The sequence below is a fragment of the Bombina bombina genome, chromosome 5 (assembly GCF_027579735.1).
Source record: "Bombina bombina isolate aBomBom1 chromosome 5, aBomBom1.pri, whole genome shotgun sequence".
In the NCBI taxonomy this organism is placed as follows: Eukaryota; Metazoa; Chordata; class Amphibia; order Anura; family Bombinatoridae; genus Bombina; species Bombina bombina.
In genome coordinates this window covers 239234366-239255318 of record NC_069503.1, presented here as the reverse complement: position 1 = coordinate 239255318, position 20953 = coordinate 239234366, and the positions used below count along the sequence as shown (strand labels likewise).

Genomic DNA, 20953 nt, shown 5'->3' with positions numbered 1-20953 from the left:
ATCAGCCAATCAGATTGAGCTTGCATTCTATTGGCTGATCGGAACAGCCAATAGAATGCGAGCTCAATCTGATTGGCTGATTGGATCGGCCAATCGGATTGAACTAGATTCTGATTGGCTGATCCATCAGCCAATCAGAAAATTCCTACCTTAATTCCGATTGGCTGATAGAATCCTATCAGCCAATCGGAATTCGAGGGACGCCATCTTGGATGACGTCCCTTAAAGGAACAGTCATTCGTCGTTCAGTCGTCGGTCCGGATGGATGTTCCGCGCTGGAGGTCTTCAGGATCCTGCCGCTTCGCTCCGGATGGAAGACCATAGAAGATGCCGCCTGGATGATGACTTCAATCGGATGGAAGATCCTCTTCTGCCCCGCTTGGATGAAGACTTTGACCGGATCATGGACCTCTTCAGCCCCCGCTTGGGCTTGGATCAGGACATCGGAGGAGCTCTTCAGGACGGATCGGTGAACCTGGATGGTGAAGACAAGGTAGGAAGATCTTCAGGGGCTTAGTGTTAGGTTTATTTAAGGGGGGTTTGGGTTAGATTAGGGGTATGTGGGTGGTGGGTTGTAATGTTGGGGGGGGGGGGGGTATTGTATTTATTCTTTTACAGGCAAAAGAGCTGAAATTCTTGGGGCATGCCCCGCAAAGGGCCCTGTTCAGGGCTGGTAAGGTAAAAGAGCTTGTAACTTTTTTAATTTAGAATAGGGTAGGGAATTTTTTATTTTGGGGGGCTTTGTTATTTTATTAGGGGGCTTAGAGTAGGTGTAATTAGTTTAAAATTGTTGTAATATTTTTCTTATGTTTGTAAATATTTTTTTATTTTTTGTAAGTTAGTTCTTTTTTATTTTTGGTACTTTAGCTAGTTTATTTAATTGTATTTATTTGTAGGAATTGTGTTTAATTAATTTATTGATAGTGTAGTGTTAGGTTAATTGTAGGTAATTGTAGGTAGTTTATTTAATTTTTTTATTGATAGGGTAGTGTTAGGTTTAATTATATCTTAGGTTAGGATTTATTTTACAGGTAAATTTGTTATTATTTTAACTAGGTAACTATTAAATAGTTCTTAACTATTTAATAGCTATTGTACCTGGTTAAAATAATTACAAAGTTGCCTGTAAAATAAATATTAATCCTAAAATAGCTACAATGTAATTATAATTTATATTGTAGCTATATTAGGATTTATTTTACAGGTAAGTATTTAGCTTTAAATAGGAATCATTTATTTAATAAGAGTTAATTAATTTCGTTAGATGTAAATTATATTTAAGTTATGGGGGTGTTAGGGTTAGGGTTAGACTTAGCGTTAGGGGTTAATACATTTATTAGAATAGCGGTGAGCTCCGCTCGGAAGATTAGGGGTTAATAATTGAAGGTAGGTGTCGGCGATGTTAGGGAGGGCAGATTAGGGGTTAATACTATTTATGATAGGGTTAGTGAGGCGGATTAGGGGTTAATAACTTTATTATAGTAGCGCTCAGGTCCGCTCGGCAGATTAGGAGTTAATAAGTGTAGGCAGGTGTCGGCGACGTTGAGGGGGGCAGATTAGGGGTTAATAAATATAATATAGGGGTCGGCGATGTTAGGGCAGATTAGGGGTACATAGGGATAACGTAGGTTGCGGCGGTTTACGGAGCGGCAGATTAGGGGTTAAAAAAAATATGCAGGGGTCAGCGATAGCGGGGGCAGCAGATTAGGGGTTAATAAGTGTAAGGTTAGGGGTGTTTAGACTCGGGGTACATGTTAGAGTGTTAGGTGCAGACGTAGGAAGTGTTTCCCCATAGGAAACAATGGGGCTGCGTTAGGAGCTGAACGCTGCTTTTTTGCAGGTGTTAGGTTTTTTTTCAGCTCAAACAGCCCCATTGTTTCCTATGGGAGAATCGTGCACGAGCACGTTTTTGAGGCCGGCCGCGTCCGTAAGCAACTCTGGTATCGAGAGTTGCATTTGCGGTAAAAATGCTCTACGCTCCTTTTTTGGAGCCTAACGCAGCATTTGTTTGAACTCTCGATACCAGAGTTAAATTTATGGTGCGGCCAGAAAAAAGCCCGCGGAGCGTTAACAGCCCTTTTACCGCCAAACTCCAAATCTAGGCCTTAGATTGGACAAAGGTAATCAGTGGAGTCCCCCAGGGATCAGTTCTGGGCTCTATTCTTTTTAATATTTTTATAAATGACTTGGAGCTAGGATTAAATAGCAACATGTCCATTTTTGCAGATGATACTAAGTTAAGTAAGGTCATTAGGTCAGCGCAGGATGAATTTTCGTTACAAAGGGTCCTGCAAAAATTAGAAGTATGGGCAGGTAAATGGAAAATGAGATTTAATACGGGAAAATGCAAGGTTCTACATTTTGGAAGTAAAAATAAGCAGGCAACGCATTATTTAAATGGGACAAGACTTAGCCAAACACAGGAGGAAAAGGATTTTGGGGTAGTAATAGATAACAAGCTAAAGATGGGTGCACAATGCAGGGCAGCAGCTTCAAAGGCTAATAAGATACTAGCATGTATTAAAAGAGGAATCGACTCAAGGGAGGAAAGCATAATTCTGTCACTATATAAAGCCCTGGTAAGACCTCACCTTGAGTATGGAGTGCAGTTCTGGGGACCAATCGCAAAAAAAGATATTGCAGAACTAGAAAATGTTCAGAGAAGGGCCACAAAGCTAATAAGGGGATTGTAGAATATAACCTCTGAGGAGAGGCTAGCCAAACTGGGTCTGTTTTCTTTAGAAAAAAGGCGCTTAAGAGGTGACATGATTACTTTATATAAATATATTCAAGGCCCATATACAGAGATGGCAGAAGCTCTGTTTATTCCAAGAACATTTTTGTGACCAGATTTTACAATTTAAGGTTGGAGGAAAGGAGATTTAATCTCCTGCAACTGAAACGTTTTTTCACTGTAAGAGCAATAAAATTGTGGAACTCATTACCAAAGGAGGTAGTGAATGCCAATACCCTAGATACATTAAAAAAATATTTGGATACATTACTGTCTATAAACAAAATTCATGGATATGATTGCTAGTATTAAATGGGTCACCTTTTAGTGGGATTATTTAATCTTAACTGGAGCGTTTTCTATATATTTTAGATTTGTATAGGTTGAACTAGATAGACGTTGGTCTTTTTTCAACCTCATCTACTATGTTACTATGTAAACATTTAAGGACAGATTACAAGTGGTACGCTAATTGACACTTCCTCTCAAGCGTTAATTGTGCTACAAGTAAGCTTTTTGCGCTTGTCGGGTTGAGCTCGTATAGTGAGTTAAAAATAAACTGTATTCCATCGCACATATACCCGACAAGCGCAAAGAGTTAAACTTACAATATCACGTTCGTGTTCAAATATTGCCCAATAGAACACACCACGCTTGCGCAAACCCGATCGCATATTCTTATGTGTGCTAACCCGACATGAAAATATGAATATTTTTTTTTTTTATTAAAAGGTTTTTATTGAGACAATCAAATAGAAATACAGCAAAACAAAAAAACAAGGACAGGTATAACTCGTTAGAGCAGAGCAATTATACAACGTTCTGGATACATAATGATAATTGGGGCAAACATTGCTTGGAGTTGGAGGGACTACTGTAGAACATTCTACATGTATTTAGAGTTGCTTTGGTATATCCAGCCGCTGTAATAAGGAAGGGTAACCTGGCTATAGGTATTTTGTCTACTTTTTATAGTTTGAGGAAGTAACAATGGGGTAAAGTTATTAAACCTTGTAGGATAACAAATAAAATAATACATAAAATGAGACACACAATGATATATACAACTCAGGTTAAATTAGATAAGGTTTGTCTAATATCTTAGGAAGAATAGGGTCGCTAAAAATCTGTATATTAAAGTTAGTAAGAGGATGAACACCTAAGAGACACAATGTGAGTCCCCATCTAAGGAAGCTAGGAGCAGACTCAACTCAGTGTAGAGGTGGGTATGTATGTTTATGTTTACCTGAATGGTAAAGTGTACTACTAGGAATACAGTAGAGAAGGGGGGGGGAGAGGATTGATTTGGGTGGGTGAAAAGAGGGGGGGGGGGGCTGGCTTGAGAGGAAATCCCACAACCGACTAGGTTAGTCTGGGAAGAGGGTAAGCCATTGGTGCCAAGTTCTGATGTACAAGTCTGCCTTGTCTAGTATTCGAAAGGAGTATTGTTCCATTAGTCTGATATGTCTGACAGTAGAGAGTATTTGTGGGAGGGATGGTGGGTTTCTGCTCCTCCATGACCTGGCTATGGTCAATTTAGTAGCCATGAAGAGGTAGATCATGAGGGCCTCGGTGGAGCTGTCTATGGTGGGTACTGGCATGTGTAGAAGGGCAACTTCCGGTAGGTAGGGAGGATAAATAGCTAGGCGATTAAGCGTGTTGTATATTTTTTTCCATAATGGCTGTATTTTTGGGCATGTCCACCAAATGTGCAAGTGAGTGCCTGGTTGTCATGATCTCCAGCACAAAGGAGATTGTGAGTTGTACGTTCTGTGCAAATGTATTGGCACTAGGTGCCATCTAACGGAGATTTTATAATATAACTCCCAAAGAGTAGAGCAGTGAAGTAGCTTTCTGGTGATCTGTAACCTATGCTGCCATATGTCAGTATCTACTTGAAATCCTATTTCTTTCTCCCAGGCTGTGTGTTGCGGGATTTTAAGAGTGGGGTTAATATTTGTCAGAAGGGTGTAGTGTAGAGACAGAGGGTGTTTTATGTTGTGTGCGTTAGTCCACATCTGTTCCCACCTAGTAGGTGGTCTAAGGGCTTTTACCGGGTATCCCTAGGAGCGGAGTAAGGAGCTAATTCGGTAAGCTTCGAACTGAAGTTTAGGGGGTATGTTAAATTTGACGCAGAGCTGTGGGTGAGAAAGCCAAGTTCCAGCGTCGTAAAAGTTAATAACTGTTTTGATATGTAGGTCCTTCCATTTGTCTGGGTGTGTTTCTGGTAGTGTAGAAATTGCCACCGACAAGGTAAGGGCTGGAGTGGGGTGGGGTGATATGTTGGGATCGTGACGGATTGAGTCTCAGAGTTTCAGGGCGTCTTGCAGAGTGGGGTGTAGGGGTCCTAACTTGTGTCTGTGATGTGAAGGAATCCACAGGAGATCTGAAAGGGCAAGGCCAGGAGGGAGTGTGGAGGACTCTACTAGGTACCAGCCAAATACTGCTGCTTTGGTGTTATTCCAATCTAGAATGTGGGAGAGTCTGGAGGAGTTAAAACAGGTAAAGAGGTTAGGTAAAGCTAGTCCCCCTTGTGCAAGGGGTCGTTCTAGGGTGTGTCTCGCTGTCCTAGGTCGTTTGCCTTTCCAAATATAGTTAGTGATTAACCCTTGGAGCTTATTCAATATAGGTCTTGGGATATTGTATGGAATACAGCGGAAGAGGTAAGTGATCTTGGGGAGGAATGACATTTTGATGGCCGCTATCCTCCCGGACCAAGAGATTTCTTTGTATTCCCAGGAACCTAGCAATTTGTGGAATTCTGGGAGTCGTTCAGAGAAATTTTTGTGTATAGTGGAGGCAGGGTCTGGAGTTAAGTGAACTCCTAGAACTTTAATTGAATCAGATCTCCAATTAAATTTGTAGTGGTTTTGCATGATTTTAAGTGTCTGAGGCGAAATGTTTATTGGTAATGCTTCTGTCTTATCTATGTTTAGCTTGTAGAAGCTTATGGGGCTAAATGTTGCAATGATCTTGAAGACTGCTGATAGAGACTCTACAGGGGAAGTTACAAAAAGGGTGATGTCATCTGCGTAAAGTGAAATTTTGTGTGTATGGTTATTGGTTTCCTGACCTTTAATCGAGGGGTCTATCCTAATTGCTTGTGCTAGAGGTTCTATGGCTGTGGCAAAGAGCAGCGGGGAGAGGGGGCAGCCCTGTCGAGTGCCATTAGTGATGGTGAAAGTGTCAGATTGGAAGCCTGTGCCTCTTATTCGGGCAGTGGGATGGGAGTATAAAGCTTGAATGGCTTTAATGAAAGGGTCTGGAAACTTAAAAACTTCCAACGTCTCCCAAAGATATCTCCACCGGACCCTTTTCGAATGCTTTCTCTGCGTCTAGGGACAAGGCCAAGAATTGGGCCCCGCCACTAGACGCTAAATTTAGTATGTCTAAAATTCGCCTTGTGGCATCTGGGCCTTCTCTATCTGGGATAAATCCCACCTGGTCCGGATGTATTATAGTAGGGATTACTTTCGACATTCTGTTAGCCAAGATTTTGGCATACAGTTTAATGTCCAGATTAAGGAGGGAAATAGGTCTATAACTGCCGCAGAGTTCCGGGATTTTCCCTGGCTTAAGAATAGTGATAATCACTGCTTCAAGAAATTCCGCTTTGAATGAGCCTTTTTGCATTACTTCTTGGAAGGTTCTACAAAGTAAGGGGGCTAGTATCCCTTGATAAGCTTTATAAAAGCGGGCTGTATAGCCGTCCGGGCCTGGGGACCTCCCAAGTTTTAATGATTTGATGACACTGATGACCTCTTGTGTGGTTATCTGGGCTGTTAAAAGGGGAGTGAGCGTTGGGTCCAAGGAAGGAAGGTGAAGGTTTACGAGGAAGGTAGATGTGTCCGTCGGGGAGGTATGGGGTTTAGATTTGTCTGCCTCAATGTTGTATAGTGACTGATAGAAGTCTTTGAAGACTTTGCCTATATCTTTAGGGGCTGAGACGGGTTGGCCATGTTCATTTTTGATGGTTAGTATCCTAGATTGTGCAGAACGGTGGCGTAATTTCTTGGCTAAGAGGGATGTGGCTTTATTACCAAAGTGGTAATATAGTTTTTTGAACTTCTCTAGGGTGTTGTGTGTCCTTTGAAGTTCAGCGTCAAGTATTTGTTTGTTGATCTCTTGGAGCTTGTTATTAGTGGTAATGGAATATGACTTGGTTAGCTGTTCTCTCAGTATTCTAGCTTGAACAACCAGAGAAGAGAGGGTAACACCTTTCTTTCGCCTGGAGTCGGCCTCCATGTCAAGTAGGTGCCCTCTCAATACAGCCTTAAGTGTGGCCCATATGTTTTCATCAGAGGTTTGGGGGTTGTCGTTTATTTCAAGAAAGTTTGTAATTATTTCTTGTATTGCTACTTTGGTGAGTGGGTCTGTTAGTAGATAATCTCTCAGTCTCCAAGTCGGGCCTATAGTTAGTGAGGGGCGAGCGTCTAGTGTCATATGTAGGGCATCGTGATCTGACCATGAAACTGGGTCTATTTTCACTTGTAATGCTTTGTCTAGCAATTTGGCGGGGACAAAAAAATAATCTATTCGGGTGTGTGATTTGTGGGGGGTGGAGTAAAATGTGTAGTCTTTTCCCTGCGGATGGAGAGATCTCCAAACATCATATAAATCATATTGACAAATTAAGGATCTAAATGCTCTGGATAGGGAAGAGACTGATCTGTCTATTGTAGAGATCTTGGGGCCCAATCTGTCAACATATTGGTCCCATACAAGGTTAAAATCGCCACCTAAGATTAGTTCCCCTTGTTTTATCTCTGATAATAGGTGTAGAGTTTTAGTGAGAAAGCGTAGTTGTCTATTATTCGGGGTGTATAGATTTGCAATAGTAGTCAGCTGGGAATTAATCTTGCATATAACTATAATGTACCTGGCTTGGGTGTCTATTTCGATGTGGATGGGTGTAAACTCTACATCCTTAGAAAAATTGCTACCCCCCTAGATTTTGTTGTGAATGATGCTTCTAGGACAACTGGAAATTTCTTAGTTGTGCGAGGAATATGTGGCGCAAGTGTCCAGTGGGTTTCTTGTAGTAGGGCAACGCTCACTTTATTTTTTTGTAAGTAGTTGAGAAGGAGGCTGCGTTTCGTTGGTGAGCTGAGGCCTTTGACATTCAAGGAGACAACATGGAGGGACTCCATGGTCAATAGGGATTAGTCAGTAGGGAGATGGTCGGGGATAGAGGGTGGTAGGAGTATAGGGTTATACTTCCGAGTGTCTATTTTGATGGTCTCTGAGTGTGTCTCTCAATGTGTACCATCGGCTAGTGGTATCGACTGCGTTGTGGGAAGTGGGGAAAAAGAGAAGAGATAAAAGAGTACAGCGGGCAAGAGCCGCTTGAATTAAGAACGTGGGTAAAGAACCCGTAGGCAGCTATCCCGTACCTGGGGGGGGGAGCGGAGCTGCCTAGTGTCGGTTATGGTGTCCTTAAAGGGCCGTACAGGGTATTAGTAAGAGGGCTTGAGGAGCGACTCTGGGGAGTCGGGATCCCAATACCCTCCAGGGTCTAAAGATAAAAGTGTATTTGAGTACTATAGGCTCAATTTCGTTAAGCGAGGTTGAAGTGTATTAACTTGTTTAAGGGGTGTCCAATGCCTACAGGTCGTAGGGTATGTTATCTAATTTGTAGGACACGAGTAAAGGTTGTTGGGTGGGATTCTTATTCTTTCTACGGATTGTATTAAGGTTCTGGAGTGTTATGACTGTATAATTATGTTCAGGTGTTAGCTATCTAAGTGAAGAGGTCTATATGATGTGTTGAGGTCATGTGAATAGGTAAGAAGATGTAAAAGGGGTAGGCATATTATACAATGTTTGAGAAATAGAGAGGTGAGAGGATATGGAGAGTTTGGAAAACTTCAGCTTGGAATCTAAAACAGAGAGGAGGAAGAATATAAAAACCTTTTTTTTTCAATGTATCCCTTCAAACATCAACAGAAGAATACAATAACAAGGCTGAGGGGAAACATGTAAACCAATATATAAAACATTTCTGCTTTGTAACTGTAACGTGAAAGTCAGAGAGAAAGCACAGAAATAAAAATGATGACATTGAGACATAGTGTGTCTATTCTCAGATGAGTTAAGGTCACGTTAGTTTATCTATCTAACATATACTCATAGTCCGCTGCAAGAATAAGAAACATTGCTTTGTAAATAACAAACTATATAGTTCTCAACTTAAGGATAGGATCACCTGCTAGCCTCCTGGCTAGATGTGGGGTCTTGGAGTAGGTCCTTCTGGAACGATGATTTATCTAGTAGAGCGTGTCTGACCAGGAAGTCGTTGGCAGCTAAAGGAAAGGTATAATTTTTGTCTTTACACTAGGAATATGGGAAGAAAAACAAATAAGAGAACTTAGGCCTAGATTTAGAGTTGGGCGGTAGCCGTGAAAACCAGCGTTAGAGGCTCCTAACGCTGGTTTTGGCCGCCCGCTGGTATTTGGAGTCAGTGATTAAAGGGTCTAACGCTCACTTTTCAGCCGCGACTTTTCTATACCGCAGATCCCCTTACGTCAATTGCGTATCCTATCTTTTCAATGGGATCTTTCTAACGCCGGTATTTAGAGTCGTTTCTGAAGTGAGCGTTAGAGCTCTAACGACAAAACTCCAGCCGCCTGAAAATAGCAGGAGTTAAGAGCTTTCTGGGCTAACGCCGGTTCATAAAGCTCTTAACTACTGTACCCTAAAGTACACTAACACCCATAAACTACCTATGTACCCCTAAACCGAGCTCCCCCCACATCGCCGCCACTCGATTAAATTTTTTTAACCCCTAATCTGCCGACCGCCACCTACGTTATACTTATGTACCCCTAATCTGCTGCCCCTAACCCCGCCGACCCCTGTATTACATTTATTAACCCCTAACCTGCCCCCCACAACGTCGCCGCCAGCTACTTAAAATAATTAACCCCTAATCTTCCGACCGCAAAGCGCCGCCACCTACGTTATCCCTATGTACCCCTAATCTGCTGCCCCTAACACCGCCGACCCCTATATTATATTTATTAACCCCTAATCTGCCCCCCTCAACGTCGCCGACACCTGCCTACACTTATTAACCCCTAATCTGCCGAGCGGACCGCACCGCTACTATAATAAAGTTATTAACCCCTAACCCGCCTCACTAACCCTATCATAAATAGTATTAACCCCTAATCTGCCCTCCCTAACATCGCCGACACCTAACTTCAATTATTAACCCCTAATCTGCCGACCGGAGCTCATCGCTACTATAATAAATGGATTAACCCCTAAAGCTAAGTCTAACACTAACACCCCCCTAACTTAAATATAATTTACATCTAACGAAATTAATTAACTCTTATTAAATAAATTATTCCTATTTAAAGCTAAATACTTACCTGTAAAATAAATCCTAATATAGCTACAATATAAATTATAATTATATTATAGCTATTTTAGGATTAATATTTATTTTACAGGCAACTTTGTAATTATTTTAACCAGGTACAATAGCTATTAGATAGTTAATAACTATTTAATAGTTACCTAGTTAAAATAATAACAAATTTACCTGTAAAATAAATCCTAACCTAAGATATAATTAAACCTAACACTACCCTATCAATAAATTAATTAAATAAACTACCTACAATTAACCTAACACTACACTATCAATAAATAAATTAAATACAATTGCTACAAATAACTACAATTACATAAACTAACTAAAGTACAAAAAATAAAAAAGAACTAAGTTACAAAAAATAAAAAAATATTTACAAACATAAGAAAATTATTACAACAATTTTAAACTAATTACACCTACTATAAGCCCCCTAATAAAATAACAAAGCCCCCCAAAATAATAAATGCCCTACCCTATTCTAAATTAAAAAAGTTCAAAGCCCTTTTACCTTACCAGCCCTGAACAGGGCCCTTTGCGGGGCATGCCCCAAGAATTTCAGCTCTTTTGCCTGTAAAAAAACACATACAATACCCCCCCCCAACATTACAACCCACCACCCACATACCCCTAATCTAACCCAAACCCCTATTAAATAAACCTAACACTAAGCCCCTGAAGATCTTCCTACCTTGTCTTCACCATCCAGGTATCACCGATCCGTCCTGGCTCCAACATCTTCATTCAACCCAAGCGGGGGTTGGCGATCCATCATCCGGTGGCTGAAGAGGTCCAGAAGAGGCTCCAAAGTCTTCCTCCTATCCGGCAAGAAGAGGACATCCGGACCGGCAAACATCTTCTCCAAGCGGCATCTTCGATCTTCTTCCATCTGGTGCGGAGCGGGTCCATCTTGAAGCAGGCGACGTGGATCCATCCTCTTCTTCTGTTGTCTCCCGACGAATGACGGTTCCTTTAAGGGACGTCATCCAAGATGGCGTCCCTTGAATTCCGATTGGCTGATAGGATTCTATCAGCCAATCGGAATTAAGGTAGGAATATTCTGATTGGCTGATGGAATCAGCCAATCAGAATCAAGTTCAATCCGATTGGCTGATCCGATCAGCCAATCAGATTGAGCTCGCATTCTATTGGCTGATCGGAACAGCCAATAGAATGCGAGCTCAATCTGATTGGCTGATTGGATCAGCCAATCGGATTGAACTTGATTCTGATTGGCTGATTCCATCAGCCAATCAGAAAATTCCTACCTTAATTCCGATTGGCTGATAGAATCCTATCAGCCAATCGGAATTTGAGGGACGCCATCTTGGATGACGTCCCTTAAAGGAACAGTCATTCGTCGTTCAGTCGTCGGGCCGGATGGATGTTCCGCGCTGGAGGTCTTCAGGATCCTGCCGCTTCGCTCCGGATGGAAGACCATAGAAGATGCCGCCTGGATGAAGACTTCAATCGGATGGAAGATCCTCTTCTGCCCCGCTTGGATGAAGACTTTGACCGGATCATGGACCTCTTCAGCCCCCCGCTTGGGCTTGGATCAGGACATCGGAGGAGCTCTTCAGGATGGATCGGTGAACCTGTATGGTGAAGACAAGGTAGGAAGATCTTCAGGGGCTTAGTGTTAGGTTTATTTAAGGGGGGTTTGGGTTAGATTAGGGGTATGTGGGTGGTGGGTTGTAATGTTGGGGGGGGGTATTGTATGTTTTTTTTTACAGGCAAAAGAGCTGAAATTCTTGGGGCATGCCCCGCAAAGGGCCCTGTTCAGGGCTGGTAAGGTAAAAGAGCTTTTAACTTTTTTAATTTAGAATAGGGAAGGGAATTTTTTATTTTGGGGGGCTTTGTTATTTTATTAGGGGGCTTAGAGTAGGTGTAATTAGTTTAAAATTGTTGTAATATTTTTCTTATGTTTGTAAATATTTTTTTATTTTTTGTAACTTAGTTCTTTTTTATTTTTTGTACTTTAGCTAGTTTATTTAATTGTATTTATTTGTAGGAATTGTGTTTAATTAATTTATTGATAGTGTAGTGTTAGGTTTAATTATATCTTAGGTTAGGATTTATTTTACAGGTAAATTTGTTATTATTTTAACTAGGTAACTATTAAATAGCTATTGTACCTGGTTAAAATAATTACCAAGTTGCCTGTAAAATAAATATTAATCCTAAAATAGCTACAATATAATTATAATTTATATTGTAGCTATATTAGGATGTATTTTACAGGTAAGTATTTAGCTTTAAATAGGAATAATTAATTTAATAAGAGTTAATTTATTTCGTTAGATGTAAATTATATTTAAGTTAGGGGGGTGTTAGTGTTAGGGTTAGACTTAGCTTTAGGGGTTAATACATTTATTAGAGTAGCGGTGAGCTCCGGTCGTCAGATTAGGGGTTAATAATTGAAGTTAGGTGTCGGCGATGTTAGGGAGGGCAGATTAGGGGTTAATACTATTTATGATAGGGTTAGTGAGGCGGATTAGGGGTTAATAACTTTATTATAGTAGAGCTCAGGTCCGCTCGGCAGATTAGGGGTTAATAAGTGTAGGCAGGTGTCGGCGACGTTGTGGGGGGCAGATTAGGGGTTAATAAATATAATCTAGGGGTCGGCGGTGTTAGGGGCAGCAGATTAGGGGTACATAGGGATAACGTAGGTTGCGGCGGTTTACGGAGCGGCAGATTAGGGGTTAAAAAAAATATGCAGGGGTCAGCGATAGCGGGAGCGGCAGATTAGGGGTTAATAAGTGTAAGGTTAGGGGTGTTTAGACTCGGGGTACATGTTAGAGTGTTAGGTGCAGACGTAGGAAGTGTTTCCCCATAGGAAACAATGGGGCTGCGTTATGAGCTGAACGCTGCTTTTTTGCAGGTGTTAGGTTTTTTTTCAGCTCAAATAGCCCCATTGTTTCCTATGGGAGAATCGTGCACGAGCACGTTTTTGAGGCTGGCCGCGTCCGTAAGCAACTCTGGTATCGAGAGTTGCATTTGCGGTAAAATTGCTCTACGCTCCTTTTTTGGAGCCGAACGCAGCATTTGTTTGAACTCTCGATACCAGAGTTAAATTTATGGTGCGGCCAGAAAAAAGCCTGCGGAGCGTTAACAGCCCATCTACCGCCAAACTCCAAATCTAGGCCCTAGTTAGGTATTAGATCTGTTAACTTGTGCCTACTGGAGATGTAGGTCTTGGAATTCTTGACCGGCCATTGGTCAAGGGTGGGTTTGAGAATTCGAGCTTAAGGGGAGTAAGATGAGTACCCGTGTGTGAGCTCAAGTATCTCATTAAGAGTAACACTTTTATTCTGTTTCATGGGGTGCGGCTTTACATGGCTTAGTTGTTTGGTGAGGAAGGGCGCTGATTCCAAACTGGTGCTGATGCATTAAGTGGTTCTGAAGGGTTCACTTGAGAGTTGCTGGTTTTCTGTGACAGGTCAAGATCCCAAGCGAGCAGGAATTTCATGCCTTGTTCAGGGGTGGAAATTGTATACGATCTATCTTGGTGTTGGAGGAAGATTTTCACAGGAAAACCCCACCTGTACTTGATGTTGTGTTGGCGTAATACTCGCGTGAACTGTTGAAAGGATCTTCTCTTTGAAAGAGTGTGCTGAGATAGGTCAGGGAAGACCTGTAGGTTTTGGTATGGGTCATTCAAATCTTTGTTCGTGAATGAGGCTCTAAGTATTTTTTCTTTGGCTGAAAAGTAGTGTAATCTCAGAATGACGTCTCTTGGGCTGTCTGCTGAGGAGTTCCGAGGTCGTGTAGCTCTATGAGCCCTATCAATGGTTAATTCTTGTGGTTGAAGCGTATCTAGAATCTCCTTGAACAGCCCTTGTAGGTATCCTGGTAAATCGGCTGAGGTGACTGATTCTGGAATCCCTCTGATTCTCAGGTTATTGCGACGTGTCCTGTCTTCCAAATCTGCCAATTTGCCTTCCAGGTCTGATCTGGAGTGCCAGGTTTTGTGAATAATCTAATAAGTTAGAATGATCTAAAGAGAGGTCTGCATGTTTCTTTTCAAGGTTTTCAGTGCGCTCACTTATTGCAGACACGTCTCGTTTCAGTTCGGTTACTGATTGTCTCAGTTCTTGGTGTAGGGAGTTGTAATGTGTGTCCATTTTGTCAGAGAGGACCTGAATGGCGTCTAAAAAAGTTGACTGCGAGAGGGAGGAACCTTCCCTGCGAGAGATGTCTGACTTGGGTTGTCTAACAAGTGAAGTTGTAGAGTCTCTGGAGTTGTCCTCCGAATTTTCTGCTTCAGAAGTAAGTTTATTGTGAAAATGATCTGTCAGAGTTCTCTTAAGATTTTTTTGAGATTTTTGTTTTTTCCTCATTATATTTGCCATATTTAAATCTAAAGTTCAGAGGCCCTACCGCCCAGTCCTAGCAGGCGAAATAACAAGTTGTTTAACAATGACCCCTGCGTTAGCTTGCCTGGAGGGCACGAGACCCCCTACCCCAGGTGGGGCAGCTTTAGCTTGACATTATATTTCAGACTTAAATCTATTAAAGAAAATGGTTGAGTGCTTGTGACTTAGGGCCTGTATGTGACCCCCTCCCAAGGGAGTGCCCCCTATTGGGCGAAGTGTGAGAAGGAAGTGGGGTATGACCCGCTGTCACTAGGGGCAGCGGGAAGAAAATATGAATATTTAACATTACAAAGTTCTTCACATACACATGTTCTATTTATTCATAAATGAATATTTATAAATATAGCTGATTAGATTTTTTATTCAATATATATCTATACCTATATGATGATATTATATAGGTATAGATACTGTATATACAGATATATATAGGAATATCTATTAACAAATACTTAGAACATATTTTGCTATGTGCAGAACATTGGATGTGAAATATTTACAGCAAATACACAGTATAACACTTAATTAAATATGAATATTGCATAAATATGATTTTACATGCTTCATCTACTTAACTGCAAAGGGCTCCAATTTACTTCTATATATGTGTACATATGTAATTATTTAAACTCAGAGATTGTTCAGGTTATGGGAATCCAAAAGATAAAGCTAGGACCACAAGGGGGGGGCTAGATAGAAAATGACTACAGGTAGATTGTCCTATATATATATATATATATATATATATATATATATATATATATATATATATATATATATGTGTATATTTTGTGCCTACCTATTATTAATTCATATGTGAATTAGAGGAAACAGGCATATTTCAATTCTCCATTCATCCCATTGGGGTCTGTGTATTTAATATATATATATATATATATATATATATATATATATATATATATATATATATATATATATATAAAAATGTTTAAACTGCAAGAATTATTATAAGAGAGAGACCTTTAATCTATATAATAATCCCCCAAATATGGATATATATATATTGAATAATTATGAGTAATAGCTCAGGAAAGCAAATTAAAATACGGAGAGACAAAACTCTCCTGCTGTCCCCTGATGCACATTTCACATAACGTTACCTCAGCCGCCGCTGTTCGAACGTATTTAATCATACACAAATCCCTTCTCCTAAAGTTGATAGGATTCTGGGCATGTTATGGTACTAAACTATTGGCTCAAAACATTGTCACTCTTAGCCTACATCCTGTCAAATATGATGGCTTATGTGATTTCTAGGTGATTTCATAACATCACAGCCAATGGATATCTGCGATTACTTCTTGATATATTATAATTGGCTGATGTTTATATTTATACTTAGCCCCACATGTAATATCTAAAATGTTTGTTGGAAAGTGTGTAACTTTTTAATGGCTACTTTGTTAATATAACAGGATAACCTTCATATGTTTTGCTACATTTTCTTTTTAAATTATTGTTTCACTATTATTTGCAGGAGTTAAGTGGGAGTTATGTAAAGGATAGAGGAAAATGAAACATTTATGAACAGAAATTATATAAATTGCCAGAAATGAATATGTGCTGTTGAAAAGATAATAGAAAAAAAAGTATATATAATGTTTCCAAATTAAATACATACAATGTTTGAAAGAAATTTTGTATGAAAGAACGTGAAGGTGGCGTGATCGGATTGCAAAATGATTGCAAATCGCAAAAGATGTTATAATAAAACAGTGAAATATATCAATGTGCACTGCTATAAGAAAGTGTGTAGTGTGAATGAATCTGGAAAAATTATAATGAGTGTGATAATTATTATGTGAAATAGGATGATGTGATGTGCACATGAGTAATCAAGTTAGATTCTGTAAACATGGGAAATGTGATTCATGAGACTCTACAATAAACAAAATAATTAGTATTATCATTATTGTGGTTTTACAGAATCTAACAAATAAATCCATTTGCATTCCATTTTCAATAATGATTTCTCCAAATGACCTCCTCTTATAACCACAGAGACCTTTTAGATCACTGCTATGGTGTTATTAAAAAGTTGAAAGTGATTAGCAACCAAAGTTATTGTTTTCCCTTTTGATCCATCTTTATCAGCATTTTTTATGTTATTAATTGGACTCTGGCCTCTCTACTAGTTCTACCAACATATATTTATTTGACATGAGCAGTACAGGGTATATACTATTCCTGATATCCTACATGAGAAATAAGACTGCAGAAGATGTTTTTTGCCTCTTCCATTATACTTTTAGTTTTTAAGACATGGATGCAGGCTGAACACGTTCCACAGGGATACATTCCATGATCATTGTACTGCTTCCTAGAATTGTGTACATAATGACTGGTAACCAGTTTATCTTTCAAACTGGGGGCCAATAATAGACTATGGAGACTCATTTGCCAATTATAGATGTCAGAGTGGAATCACTTTGTAGTATTAACTACTTGTTGTTATTAATTCTTATTACTTTATTAATTTGTGGATTATAAATAGTTATTAATCTAGGATGTTCCAATTTACTTGTGGGCTGCATTAATGTCTCTCTGTTGATATTGGTGGCTTTATATTTAGCTGTCTTGATGGATCTTTTGCTATATCCTCTTGCAAGTAATATTGGCAGTGTCCCTGTAGGCCTAGTAGTAGTAGTAGGAGGAGGAGGAGGATCACAAGTGACAGTCAAGGAATTATCTCCATAGGTGCCCTCATCATCCTCTGAGGATGGATCACTTGACATTAAAGTGACAAAAGTCCTGTAACTCGTCCTCCTCATTGGAGGATAAAAGTTCATGTGGTGAGAAGCATCAAAGTGGTTAGCATGGGACGTCTGTTATAGATCCCAAGAAGCAGGAGGGACTTTAAATATGATCCACTACAAGTACTGTGAGTACTGCTGATTTCTTCAATGGAAATAATAGCTGATATATTAGTATTTATTTGCTTTCCCTATAGAAGTTGTACTTTTAGACTGGAGATCACTCCAACGGCTATAATGAGCCTTGTAGATGTGCTTTGGGTGTTTTGTCTTTTATTCTACTACAGACTAATCCGCTGGCCAACTGAAAACTGCCAAAGGCCAGAAAATAAATATAAGCCATTTTTGCAGCCAGACGATGTTCAGCCATGTTAACCTGAAATACTGGGTCCAGGTCTTTTTAGAAGGTCATACAATGCAGCCTATAATAGTCTATATCCACATTTTAACCTTATTTTTATCAAAATGATTACCACAAAGGTTGGCACTCTTTTGCAAGCATAAAACTAGATTACAAGCAAAATGGAAGAGTTAATTTGTAACAAATTACCTTTTTGGAGAACAGGAGCAAGTTGGAATCCAGTGCCAAGGAGGTCTGGAAGCAGATAAGCCAGCGATAAGCCAATGGAGTGAGGAAGTAGCAATTAGTCCATTAAGACAGGCCAGAAGTCTGACGGGAAATAAGTCCAAAATTAAATGAAGTATGAGGGGCTAATCCAGAGCACAGTCCAAGTGGGTAGCCAGAGGTTAGGAAGCCAGAAGACAACAGGAAGTTAACGACTGGAAGAACACAGGCAGAGAGTCCTCCAGGAGCAAGGGAAGCTAACATGACACTGTTAGAATTTCCAAGCACAGACTGAGAGAAGCCTGGTAGATTTATAGGAGTGGAGTCTTTGTAACATAATCCAGGGCTCGTTTACAATTTCAGTTAGGAACACTAAACAGAAAGTGATACTACATGAGCACTCATTAATCCCTGCTCATATATTGTGCTTGTTTGACATACATATTAATAAAAAAAATAAAACATTATTAAAAACATAATTAAAATATAATTATATATTTTAAAACTAAAATACTGGCAATAATTTGGTTAAAAAGTTCCTTTAAATTGCATTCTCTATCTGAATCATGAAAGAAAACAATTGGGTTCAGTATCCCTTTAAAGGAGTTGAGACTGCAGTTACAGAAGTAGCAGTTTAATATAACTCTCAATTCTGTTACTATATTTAGTTGAATTCGGCACTCTGCCCAGCAAATGATTTGCAGTATGGCCTCACTCTGATTCCTTTACAGAAGAAGATGTTATTATTGCTGAATTATGTTCACAATATTCTGTGAGTCAGACAGTTGCTTGTTGCTCACATGAGCTGCACATATTTTTAAACATGGTAGCTCATTGGTGTTGAGTGACTCAAGTGAGTGCTTTTACTTAGATATAAGGCAGGGCTTGATAAATGATTGGAAAAACTAAAGGCCAGCTTAAAATATTTTTTTTTGGGCTGCAATATAATAAGAAAACATTTTATTTACACACACACACACATATATATATATATATATATATATATATATATATATATTGCGACAGGGTGAAAGATGAGGTTTACATAAGCAGGAGATTAGAGCTGTTATTCCTCTGTAAGGAAATGGTTAACCTTTCCCCAGAGCCCCCACACACACCTGTAGTGAATGTAATTAGTGAGTTGCTTTTTATACAGGTCTTTGGGGAGCAATCTCTCTCTCTCTCTTAGTGAGCATCTGAAGCCCAGAGACTCATGACTGGGAGAATGCTGCAGTTTGCAAAGTCACAGCAACCTGGTAAGAAGAGAGAGCTATACAACGTTTATTGGATTTGAACTGTTTATTTAAACTCTGGTACAGGGTAGCTGGCCATGGTTCTTGTAGTTAGCACTGCTGAATTGTTTAGTTAGCCTCCTAAAAGGGAGTAGGCTTTTATTTTGGTGTTTGCCTGTTTTTCATTTGTTTTGTTGCAATTTAAAGGGACAGAAAACCCATACTTTTATGCTATAATAAAAAGGATGATATTCTGCAACTACTAGCTGTCCTGACTGATTATCTAAGTGCACTGGCAACTGCCTTGTCACACACTATCATCTATCTCACACTTTTTCTGACACACACAGAAACTCACATATACACAATCAGGAACAAACTCTTGCTCACACATAAATACAGAAACTAACTTTTACACACACAGGAACAAACTGTCACTCTTAGACAAATACAAAAATTGGTATAAAGTGACAATTTTGCTCACACACATAGGAACAAACTCACTCTCTTGCTCAGACACACAAACACAGGAACGCACACTCTTGTTCAAACACAAACAGGAACAAACTCACTCTTGCTCAGACACAAGAACTCACACTCTTGTTCAAACACACATCCTCACACACAAACAGGAACAGACTCACACTCACATATACACAAACAGGAACAAACTCACTCTTGCTCAGACACAGGAACTCACACTCTTGTTCAAACACACATCCTCACACACAAACAGGAACAGACTCACACTCACATATACACAAACAGGAACAAACTCACTCTCTTGCTCAGACACACAAACACAGGAACTCACACTCTTGTTCAAACACACACACATCCTCACACACAAACAGGAACAAACTCACATATACACAAACAGGAAGTAACTTTTACACACACACACACTGTCACTCTTAGACAAATACACAAATTGGAATAAAGTAACAATTTTGCTCACACACACAGGAACAAACTCACTCTCTTGCTCAGACACACAAACACAGGAACTAACACTTGTTCAAACACACACACATCCTCACACACAAACAGGAACAAACTCAGTCTAGCTTATGCACACACTCGTTGTTGAACTATATCTCCTACAGCACAACTCTAAGTACTGAACTTCATTCTAAGCATTAGCTGGCTCCCACACTCCTTTTGCACTGGAGCACCAACTAGTTCCCATACCCTTTTTGCACCTCCCTTTCCTCAGCAGCATGTAGAAGCACAAGCTGGGTGTACTTTTTATGATGTCAGCCACGCCTTGTGTTTGCATATTGGTGAATCGGATCCTGTAAATATTCACACCATCCTTGGCTTTTAAGGTATGTCACTTTTGTGATGTTTCCTCATGTACAGGAGAATCTGTATATCTATCTATATTTTTATATTCACATAATGGGATTTTTTATAATAAAAATTATTTGATCAGTATGTATTTGTGTACATATTTATTTTTCAATATTATATACCAATGTTTGTTTTCCAAATGTGTTTTTTATTCCTCAAACACGTTATAATGTTGAAATATCAGCATTCATATAATATATTTCTATTGTTAAAATATTTTCTGTCTTTAGTATTTGAATACGCCAATTTTAATGGGATGAGTTAAATATTATCTTAACATGTGGTGATTAGGGTTGCCAGGTGTCCGTCACAAAAATACCTGACATATAAGGGGGGGGGGGTAAAACAAAAGGGTGTTTTATATTTTTATATATATATATATATATATATATATATATATATATATATATATATATATATATATACATACAGATCTGCTTATTACTGCATATAAAATCAAAGTTTTGGTGGGGATGTTAGACTCCCCTGTAGTAACTGCATCATAGTGTGAAAATGCTCATTCTGAGTGTGTAAATCC

At 39.5% G+C, this 20953-nt stretch overlaps 1 protein-coding gene across 1 annotated transcript in view; it reads right to left on the bottom strand.

The window, feature by feature from the left end:
• Positions 1-18086, bottom strand: part of LOC128660200 (patched domain-containing protein 3) — a 190050-nt gene extending 171964 nt beyond the window's left edge. Inside the window, exon 1 of the mRNA XM_053713900.1 lies at positions 17816-18086. The gene's annotated coding sequence lies outside the window, so the exon portion shown is untranslated. The remainder of the gene's footprint in view (positions 1-17815) is intronic.
• Positions 18087-20953: the final 2867 nt, after the last annotated feature.